The sequence below is a fragment of the Delphinus delphis genome, chromosome 13 (genome assembly GCF_949987515.2).
Source record: "Delphinus delphis chromosome 13, mDelDel1.2, whole genome shotgun sequence".
NCBI classification, from domain to species: Eukaryota; Metazoa; Chordata; class Mammalia; order Artiodactyla; family Delphinidae; genus Delphinus; species Delphinus delphis.
Window position 1 is genome coordinate 63,795,018 of NC_082695.1, and position 12,050 is coordinate 63,807,067.

Below are 12,050 nucleotides of genomic sequence, written 5' to 3' on the forward strand. Positions count from 1 at the left end.
TTTGTGGTATGCGGGCCTCTCACTATTGTGGCCTCTCCTGTTGCGGAGCACAGGCTCCGGACGCGCAGGCTCAGCGGCCATGGCTCACGGGCCCAGCCGCTCCACGGCATGTGGGATCTTCCCAGACCGGGGCACGAACCCGTGTCCCCTGCATCGGCAGGCGGACTCTCAACCACTGCGCCACCAGGGAAGCCCTATAGTGTGTTTTCTGAATGCAAATCTGATTATGTCACTATGTTGATTCAACTGATAGTTTGTTTAAAAGGATCGAATCAAGACTCTTTAGCGTAACGCAAAAGATCCTTCACAATCTGTCCTAGGCTAGTCTCTTTAGCTTTACACCTCACCACTCCCCACCTTGTCCTTATATCCCAGCCAGACTGAAATCCTGGCGTTTTTCCCAATACACCATGCTCTCCCATTCCTCAGTGCCTATGCTGTGCTCTTTGTTCTGCCTGGAATACATTTGTGCCTGAGGAACCTCTACTCATACTTCAAAACGCTGTTTCCAGGTAGCTGCCTTCATCCACTGATCAATCCATCCCCCACCCACTCACCCATGCAAGATTCATTGTAACTTTCAAGTTTCTTAGTTGCAAGCAGCAGAAGAAACTGACATTGCTGACTTAAGGAGAGAGGCAGTTTGTGAAAGGGTATTGGGTGGCTGACAAAATTGCTGGGAAGTCTGCAGAAACAGGCTCCGACAGTAAGCAAGAGCAAGGAAGTCTGGGCAGCAGCTAGGATCACAACCAACATCACAGCACAACACATTGAAGGAGGTGACCACCACCGTTCAAAACAGGATACCTCAGCTTACACTTCCAGTTCAGTAGCACTGGACACAGGTACCATCCACCATTGGCACTCCCAGCGCTATTGCTCCTGGAAACCAGATGTCACTGCAGTGGCTGTTATTGCCCCCAGAATGGATTCTCCACCAAACCTACTTTGTTTTACTAGGGCTCCCTCTTTGAAGCCTGTGGCGGATCCATTAGGTTTACTAAGCTTAACATACGTTCCTTGCTCGAATTGCAGGCAGGTCTGGGAAAGTAAGGAGCTGACATTTTTTGAGACCTATATTGTTAATGGGATCTGCTTCACTCCAATAATCATTAGATTACCCCCCAGAAAGGAAAGGAGGTCAGATTTTGGGAAACCCCAAATGACAAATGTTCTCAAATTCGCTCAACAAATAAATTGGCATCTGCCCGTACTGGATTCTCTTTGAGGCACTAAGGATACAAAATTGACTGAGGTGCCTATACCCACTGGGATGTATAGTCAAAAAGACAAAAAATAACAAGTGTTGGCAAAGATGTAGATAAATTGATGGGAGGAATGTAAAATAGTGGACTTTGGAAAACAGTCTGGCAGTTCCTCAAAAGATTAAACAGAGTAACTATATGACCCAACAATTCCACTCCTAGGTGTATACCCAAGGGAAATGGCATCATATACTCACTTAAAAACATACACAATTGTTCATAGCAGCGTTATTCATAAGAGCCAAAAAGTGGAAACAAAGACCTGTCAACTGATGAATGGACAAAGTGTGGCATACCCATGCAATGGAATATTATTTGGCCATGAAAAGTAATGAACCACATGGATGAACCTTGAAAGGATTATGCAAAATGAAAGAAGCCAGTCACAAAGGGTCACATACTGTATGATTCCATCTATATGAAACATCCAGCATAGGCAAATCTGAAAGGATAGACAGTAGATTAGTGGTTGGCTAAGTCTGAGAGCCGAGGTGGATAGGATAGGGACTAACTGCTAATGGGTACAGAGTTTCTTGCTGGAGTAACAAAATGTTCTAAAATAGATTATGATGTTGACTGTACAAATCTGTGAATATACTAAAAAGTATTGAATTGTATCCTTTAAATGGATGAATTGTGTGGTGCGTCTCAATAAAGTTGTTTTTGAAAAAATGACTAAGATAGAAAAGGCTCTCTTTCCTCAAGGGGCTGAAATGCTTGTGGGACAGCAAACAAGCAGGAAACAATACAACTTACCAGTCAGCCTCTTCCTCACTCCTACGTCTTCTTTCTTTATTCCTCAGCAGGGAATAGATCCCCTCCTCCCTGTCACAGGACTTATTATATTTTTTATCCTCTTTCTCTGAAAAGTGAGATCCTTGAGGTAGGGTATGTGTCTTTGAACTTTAAGTCAACAGGGCTAGACGCAGTGCCTGGCATATAGTGGGCTTTTAATAATTGCTTGTTGAATGGTGAATAAATGACATAGCCAGGACTAGAATGAGGGTGTCCTAAGTCCCAGATCAGCACTCCTTCCAGTTACATTGGTGCCTGAAATGAAGACTCCCTAAATCGGACGGCCAGCCAGGAGAAGTCTACACAAAAACAATAGTGCTTTTGCAAGCTGTCAGTTTGCACGTACGCGTTTACCTTTTCCTCTGTACACGTAATTTTGCTCTTTTCTTCCTCATTATGCTTACAGCTTTCCCCCTTGAGTTCATCACGCTGTAGCAGTTTGGCTGGCATCTGTAGCATCATGTAGTTGTGACCCCTCCGCAGTGAATGGGGCTCCCTGGGTTATACACACAGGGGTTCAAAGGCCCAGGTTTTAGAGATTTGGTTTTTCACTTACCAGGAAGCACCAAGTAGAACTCTTACAAGTAACGGTTATTTAGAAAAATATTTTTTTTACAGCCTACTCAGGTGTAACTTTGCAACAAATGCTCTCTACAGTTTTTCCAAAACAGCTTTATTGAGATATAATTCACATACCATGCAATTTGCCCATTTAAACTGTACACTTCAATGGCTTTTAGTATATTCACAGAGCTACGCAGTGATCATCACAATCAAAGTTTAGAACATTTTGTCACCCTCAAAATCAACCTCATACCGTTAGCATTCACTCCCCTTCCTCCCTCCCCTTACCCCAGCCCTAGCCAACCACTAATCTAGTCTTTTGCTTTTATATATTTGCTTTTTGTGGATGTCTCATGTAAGTGGACTCATACAGTATGTGGCCTCTTGTGACTGGCTTCCTTCACTTAACATAAGTTTTCAAGGTTCATCGATGTGGTAGCCTGCCTCAGAACTTCATTCCTTTTCGTGGCCAAATAATATTCCATTGTGTGGCTACACCACATTTTATTTATCCCTTCATCAGTTGATGGGCATTTGGGTTGTTTCTACTTTTCAACTCTCCTGAATAATGCTGCCATGAACATTCTTATATAAATTTTTATACTACTCTCTAGATCATAACTTTATTCTAAAATTTCCTCTCCCCTTCTGACCAGCTCTAAGTATGCTGTCCATCAGTCTACAAGATTCTGCCAGGCTTTTTATAAAGGATTATTCATGGATATTGAAAGCTTGGCAAACATACAGCATTGCTGCTATTGGAATTGGCTGCCAATATATAAAATATTTCACTGAACTAATGAAACAATTATCTCTCCAGTGACATTTTGTGACTTCTGTTCAACGATGCCAAGGAGCCAAGTTTTCCATTCATTCAGCAGAGCTATGTGTTCCTGGAAAATCAACCCTGTATTAGGGACTGTGCACTGTGCTGGGAAGAGAAGGAACAGGACACAGTCCTTGTCCTGCAGGATCTGTTAATATTCTGTGGAGGAGGCGGTTTACTGGGTTTGGTCAGGGTAGGCTTCCCAGAAGAAGAGGCAACTATAGCTAAGATAATACTGACAGGAGTTAGCCAGGCAAGGAGTCAAGAAAGTGAAGGAAAGCAGATGTGCTGAGGCCCGGATGTGAGAGGAGCATGTCTGCGTGGGAAGGAGGAAGAAAAAGAGAGAGAAAGGAGAGGGCATGAGGAGGTGGGGAAAGAGGTGACACTGAACAAGAATGCCAAGTAAAGAAAAGATCACCACTTGAAGGAGAAGGGTTCAAAACTCAGCAGAAGTAAGCAGTCGATGTTTGACCCTCTTAAAAAAAAACAAACACAAGAGCTTGTTGAAAAACATACACTATGAAAAAGAATTCATGATTTGTTATTTTTCAATCTTCTTATTAGAAGCAAATATGTTTCCTTTTTTTTTTTTTTTTTTCTTTTTTTCTTTCTTTTTTTTTTTTTTTTTTTGCGGAATGCGGGCCTCTCACTCTTGTGGCCTCTCCCGTTGCGGAGCACAGGCTCCGGCCGCGCAGGCTCAGCGGCCATGGCTCACGGGCCCAGCCGCTCCGCGGCATGTGGGATCTTCCCGGTCCGGGGCACGAACCCGTGTCCCCTGCATCTGCAGGCGGACTCTCAACCACTGCGCCACCAGGGAAGACCCCGCAAATATGTTTCCTTTTAATCAAAATTTTCAAATTTGGTGCCAACTTGTAATAACAGTAATGTGTTAAATTGTTATATTTTATCATTTAATAAATATGGATTTAGACCCTCCTATATACAAGAGATTACTCTGATCTCTGTGGCTATAAAATGTTTCCTAATGCTTGGTTCTTCACTTGCAGGTATTAAATGGTAAATCAAGGAAGACATGAAGAAAGTGAAAACAACCACAAAGATATTTTATATATCATATATATTTAATGAATTACTTATTTAGAACAACAAGCACTACAAAATAATTCAAAAGAGTCTCAGTACTAATCTCTCTCCTTAGCACAATTATAATTAATACAATTTTTTAAAAAGAGCCCTATACCAAGAGGCCTTCAACTAAGAGTCTTTCAAATAACTTTGCTTTGGAAATCTTTGCATCCTCTGGTGCAATTCAGGGTGGAACCATGGGAGTGTAATAAATACACATTTATTAAACATTACAGGCAAAGCACTATCCTGTGAAGGAAACGCACCTGCTGGAGTAGGCGTGGAGGGCTGTTTGCCATTTTCAGTAACATAGGAGCTGAGACTTGCGGGAGGTGAAGGAGCCAGCCATGTGGAGATCTGGGGAAGGAGGCTCTCAGGCAGTGGGAAGAGTGAGTGCAATGGCCCTGGGGCAGGAGCATGCCAGGCAGGCCAGTTAAGGAACAACAAGGAGGGGCAGAGTGAGCAGGGGGAGAGTGGGGAAAGGGTTGGGGTGAGGGGGTCAGGTAGGGGCCGTTTTAGGGACTGTGACTCTTAATCTGAGTAAGATGAGGATTTCTGGCATATGCAGCTGTGAGGTTGCAGGTGTGGAATAAAGGGATAGTAGGATTAGCCAGGGTTGGGCTTTTGCCACATGAAAATAAAGAATTGGGAGAGGGGCAAAGGAATGAGGAGTAATTACAATGCTGAATTCTTCCACTTATCATTGTTGTGTAACCAGCCACCTCAAAACACAGCAGCATGAAACAACTGCAGATCCTGTGTGTCAGGAATTGGGGCAGGACACAGTGGGGATGGCTTTCCTGCATTCTACGACGTCTGGGGTCTCAGCTGGGAAACCCGAGGGTTGGAGGGCGGGCTGATCCCTCTCATGCTGGCATTGTGTGGACGTATCTTCACTCTCATGTCTGGCGGGTCACGCTGACTGCTGGCCAGCACACCCACACACATGGTCTCTTCATGCGGCCCAGCTTCCTCACAGCCCAGCAGCCTAAAGGGCCTCTCAAGGCTCCCAAAGTGAAGGTCCTGAGAGAAAGTGGAAGCTGCCGGTGTCTTAAGGCCTGAGCCTGGAAATTGGCACAACGTCACTCCCACCATGTTCTACTGGTCAAGTAGTCACAGAGCCCAGATTCAAGGAGAAGGGACTTAAGTGGCAAAGAAGAATCATGTTTAAAATACAGGACCAGTTGAACTCATTTAAAGAGAGAGAGTGGTTATAGGGCGAGAAAAGGCCATAGGAACATACTTGGAGAATACTCTATCATTTAGAAGTAAGAAATATGAAGAGAATCTGGCCAAGGAGAGTATGATGGTAGTAGAAAAACCAGGAGAATACGATGATTGTTTCAAGAAAAAAGTAATGATCCACTGAGCCTAGTGTTGCTGATTGATAGGTCTGAAACATAAGCCTGAGAAGTGACCTTGGACATGGCAAGGTGGAGAATATTGATATTGTGACAATGGCAGGTTTAGTAAAGCTATGGGGATGAAAGTCTGATTAGAATGGGTTAAAGATAGAATGGGGCAGAGAAAGTAAGGACAGCAAATATAAGACATGTCGTTTGAGTTATTTTGTAAAGAGTAATAGAAAAATAGGACAGACCGGTGAAGAGAGATGCAGGTTAAAGGAGGATAAGATGGAACATGTAAGATTTTATAGGCTGAAGTGAATGATCTAGTAGAAATGGGGATATAATGGTACAGGACAGAGAGGATACTGGTGGGACTGATGTCCTTGAGTTGGTGAGAGTGGATGGGACCTGGTGCACAGTGGAGGGTTTAGCCTAAAATGTCAGCATGGGTGGTCCACCTGAGGCATACATTCTCCATGGGCGTGGACGCTGGTTCTTACTCTCTTTATGTCTAAAGCTCAGACATACATATAGTACATAAACAGATATACAGTATATCTGTGGGATTAATATTTCATGGGGGCACAGTTAGGGGAAAATATATCTAATAAAAACTCCTTAAGGAGCATGGTGATGAAAAAAAAGATTGAGAAATACTGATCTATTATAACTGAAAAGAAGACAGAGCACATGAATAGATAGTAGGTGTTCGGATGCCATGGTAAGAAACGTGGAAGCTCTCTCTGATAACATCTATATTCTTAGTGAAATAGGAACAAGAAGAATCAAATATGAGGAGATAAAAGGGAGTTTTGCAGGTTTGACAGGGGATGAAAAAGTTTGAAATTGATGTTTTGGAAGTTAGAAGGAATTAACTAATGATTCACTTTATGTTGGTGGACATTTTAATGTGAGACCCACTGGCGCATTTGTATGCTTTTCTTCAGCCACATTCAGCAGCTCAGTTCAAGCAGAGATTGGGCAGGGATGTATCCAAAAGAGTGACTATATCCATCATCGATGTCCCACTCAATCCCAGTGGTCCCCATAACTGAATGTTATCGGGTTTTACACCAAGCACCTGCAACTCTCCATCTGAGAACTTCCTGTTGGCCTGTGTTCCAGCCAGGCCAGAAGTGCTGGGAAGCCAGTGCCCCCAGGAGTAATCTTCAGCCAGTGTTGGATGGGATGCCCCCAGTTTCCTCGCCCCTGGGTGGGACAGGGGAGAATAACCCCTGATGAGTGCTCTGCACACCTGCTCAAAAAATGCCATTTATTCAGTTCCTTCCCTTCTGTTTCTGACACCCCTATACCCCTACTAATGCTTTCTGAGATCACTTCCCAAATATACTACTCACACTCAAATCCTTATATGAGGGTCAGCTTCTGAGAGAACCAAACCAGGACAATGACAAACCATAGTTTTTAAGCCATGTAATGAGAGAATTAAGGACATGATGTAAGGGGTGGGAGAAAAAGGGTTGAAAGACAGTGAAAGGTAATAGGACCAATGGCTTTCAGGACCCAATGAGATCAAAGAATGTTGGAGTCAGGGCACCAGACATAGTGATTATGAGATTATGAAGTTATTGGTGAAGACAGAGTTTAAGGTATGACCATGGGGATGTGTGACTTGGTGGGGTGGAGAGTAAGACCATTGCAGGTAAAGGATCAAGGAACTGAGAGGCCAAAGACGAGGCAAAATCACGTGTGGAAGAATGATTATCTTTTACTTGCCTTCTGCCTCTCCCATAGAGTTATGCAGAAGATTAAATAATATAATCCACCTAAAGGTGTTAGTATAGGGTTTGGCACATGGTAAGTGCTTAATAAATGTCAGTAGAGGCCCACAGTGGTCAGTAGAGGCACGTGATCCAAACCACACCAGTCAGTCCTTCCCAAGGAGTGTTACAACTCAATCCATTGAAGAAGTGCTCTCTTTCCTCTTTGGTTGTGAGGTTGGAAAGTTGCAGCTGCCTATGGCAACCTACACTGCCCCGCTGAGAGAAAGAAGGAGTTAGCATAACACAAAGACTGAAGCAGAAAGCACATGGAGAGAGGATCCTGGCAGTTTGATTCCCAAGAGTCAGTTCTCTCTACAGCTAGATTTACCCTCCCTTCTTTACAATGATTGTTTGGTTTCAATAAAACTTTTGTAAAAACTTTCATTTTGGGAAGCAACCTAAGTGTCCATCGACAGATGAACGGATAAAGAAGATGTGGCACATATATACAATGGAATATTACTCAGCCATAAAAAGAAATGAAATTGAGTTATTTGTAGTGAAGTGGATGGACCTAGAGTCTGTCATACAGAGTGAAGTAAGCCAGAAAGAGAAAAACAAATACCATATGCTAATGCATATATATGGAATCTAAAAAAAAGCATGGTTCTGATGAACCTAGGGGCAGGACAGGAATAAAGACACAGACGTAGAGAATGGACTTGAGGACACGGGAAGGGTACGTGTAAGCTGGGACAAAGTGAGAGAGTGGCATGGACATATATACACTACCAAATGTGAATTAGATAGCTAGTGGGAAGCAGCCACATAGCACAGGGAGATCAGCTCTCTGCTCTGTGACCACCTAGAGGGGTGGGATAGGGAGGGTGGGAGGGAGATACAAGAGGGAGGAGATATGGAGATATATGTATAGGTATAGCTGATTCACTTTGTTATAAAGCAGAAACTAACACACCATTGTAAAGCAATTATACTTCCATAAAGATGTTAATTAATTAATTAATTAATTAATTAACCAAAAAACCCACTTTCATTTTGCATTTCCCCGGTGGTCCAGTGGTTAAGACTCCACGCTTCCAATGCAGAGGGCTTGGGTTTGATCCCTGGTCGGGGAACTAAGATACCACATGCGGTGGAGTGGCTAAAAAAAAAAAAGAAAAGAAAAACACTTTCATTTTGTTTTGCTTCAACTAGTTCGAATGGACTTTCTATTGTTTGCAACAATAATAAAAGAATAAAATAATAAGGGAATTCGCCTCTTGCCTCACGCTGGCCAAAGTGACCTGATGCATCGTTCATACATGGAGATCTTTCAGAGCCCAGTGAGGAGGAAGTATGATGAGATTTGAAGAACATCTGACTAAGGCTCATACCTGAGTTTGTCTCAACTCTGCCATTTGCCAGCTGAGCATCATGCCTTGGGATTTCATTGAGAAACTCTCTAAGAGTCAGCCTTGCTAATTTAGGTTGTAGCCAAGCTGTTGGCTGCATTATCTACCTCGACTCACACAGGAGATGATGCACACGGAAGAAATTTATTTTAGAATTTTTTGCCAGAAAAAACTTTACTTCTCTCAAAGAATTGACAGGGTTTTAAAGAGAGAACTACGTAATCAATTGTTTGTTCACTTTAGCTCTCCTGGAAGCTCAGAGTCAAAAATACAGCTCAGCATGGATGAACTTATAATCTGCATGTGTGAATTTTATATTTTCCTCCTAATCCTAGTATTCTATTCTAGTCTATATTTTCCTTAAACCTTATTTATATTTTACATGTGTTATATAAAAATTCCTCAAATTATTTATGGAATAAAGTATAAATAAATAAGTACACATGCTAGCGTTCAATCTGCAGAATATCCCTTCCCCTCCTTACTGTAAAATAATGGAGTTAAAATTTCCAGTGGAGATGGCAAATTCTGAAGCACGCATTTTACTCCAAAGTATAGCAGTAATAGTTGACTATAAAAAATAAAACTAAAATAACACAACCAGGTTCAAAAACAAGTTAAAAATCTCCATGACCCAGAAACAATAGAAACATCAGGCAATAAAAAGGGCTGAAGCCACAGCTTGATGGCCTTCTGGTCTGGAGGCAGTAGCCATGGTTAGGGTTTCAACTCCTGCAGAATAATGAGGACCAAATGTGCTCCACATGAGATGGAGTATTGAAGTCAGGAACACTTACCTGACCATGAAGGGAAGCTGAAAAAGAAATCTGTGCTGACTAATGTGTGAGCTTATAGCTTTTATAAAGGCAGGAGGGAAGTCTAGGGAGGTAGGAGACAGAAACACAGGCCCACAACCAGGAACTAAAACAAGCTGCTCACTGGCCTGTTGACTGGATCTAAAGCATCCTCAGTATCATTATAGGGCAGGAAACCCAACCACATATATATAAGACCCACATTTTCAAGACCTAGATTGAGATACTGGGGTTAGAGTGGGGGAAAACATAAGAAGCAATCACAAACCTACTAAATAAAGAAGGGAGAAAAAGAAACAAATATCCCTCTCAAAATGAGTTTACAAACTAAAATTACTGCAAGGCATTTGAAGAAATTTAAGGCTAAGAAGACTACAATCATAATCAGTAATGAAAATACAAATTTGCTCCATTAGAAATACAAAAAAGACTTAAACATAAGTATTTTAGCATGCTAAAATCACATCCATAAAAGGAAAGACGGAAAAACAAACAAGCAAAAACAAGAACAGCTATACATGGCAAGAAGAATTGATTTAAAAATTTGAAATAAAAATATAGACTTTGAAATTAAAAACTTAATAGGCCACTTGGTACTTTTAAAGAATGAATTAGTAAATTTGATGACAGTATCACAAAATTCTCTCAGAATGCAGCACAGAACACATAAAAAGTTTTAAAGAATAGTTAAGAAATATGGAGAATAAATTGAGAAACTACACAATACATCTAATAAAATTTCCAGAAGAGAAGAACACAGGGAATGAAGGAGAAACAATAATTGAAGAAGTGGTAGCTGAAAATTTACCAGAATTAAGGTATGATACATGTTCTTGGTTTGCAAGTATGGAATATCAAGGAAGAGAAATAAAATTAAATCCACACTTAGATACTTTACAGTAAAACTTCAAAATATCAAAAAATGAAAAAAAATTAAGAATTGTTAGAGATAAAGATAGATCACCTAAAACTAAATGACAGTTAGACTAATAGCATGCTTCCTGTTGGCAACAATACAGGCCAAAAAACAATGGAATAATATCCTCAAAATGCAAGAAACTATATTTGGTGAGCCTGAATTTTATGCTTAGCTAAACTGTCATTCACGATGCACAAAATAGAAACACACCCACATAATCTGAGAGAGTTTACCATCTACAAATCCTACTAAAAGAGGATATTGAAACTTTTTAATTTAAGGAAGTAAAAAATGAAGATGAGAAAGAAAAAGGGAAGAAAATATTAAAAGAAGGAGAAGCAAAGGCATGGAATACAGGCATACCTGTTATGGAGATGTTATGGATTCAGTTCAAGACTGATAAATAAAGGGAGATCACAATTAAGTGAGTCACACAAATTTTTAGGTTTCCCAGTGCATTTAAAAGTTATGTTTACACTATACTGTAGTCTATTATGTGTGCAATAGCATTATATCTAAAAATAACAGTGTACATACCTTAATTTAAACACCCATTATTGCTTAAAAAATGCTAACCATCATACGAGCCCTCAATGAGTGGTAGTAGTAACATCGAAGATCACTGATCACAGATCACAATAACAAATATGATAATATTGAAAAAATTGGAAATATTGCAAGAATTACCAAAATGTGACACAGACACAAAGTGAGCAAATGCCGTTGGAAAAATGGCGCCGATAGACTTGCCAATAGAATTATTCTGTACATGGTTGCCACAAACCTTCAATTTGTAAAAAATGCAATATCTTTGAAGCACAATAAAATGAAGTGCAACAAAATGAAGTATGCCTATGCAAGAAAAAATGGTGAGTACAGAATGAGAATGCATGTTTGCATAAATTTAAGCAATACTGACTGTAATAAGAATAAAGATAACTGATTACATACATTTACAAAGGGAGGGTAAATTAATATTCTAAACAATAATTAGAAGGTTGCAGGCACAGTGTGCAATAGCTAAAGTGTATTCATGCGATCATGATTTTTAAAGAAGGGTAGAAATATTGAATAATTAGTTAAATACATACAAATTAAATATTTAGAGTAATCACCTTAACAAATAAAAATAATATCTATAGCTTCTCAAAAAGGGGATTTAAGAATGGGAATATAGAAAATTTTATCTATATACAGAAGTCTGGAATGGAGACGAAGAAATAAAGAATATGGTAAACAGAAAACACAAATTAAGATGGTAGAAAGAAATATATTAACAATTTTAATATATAGAA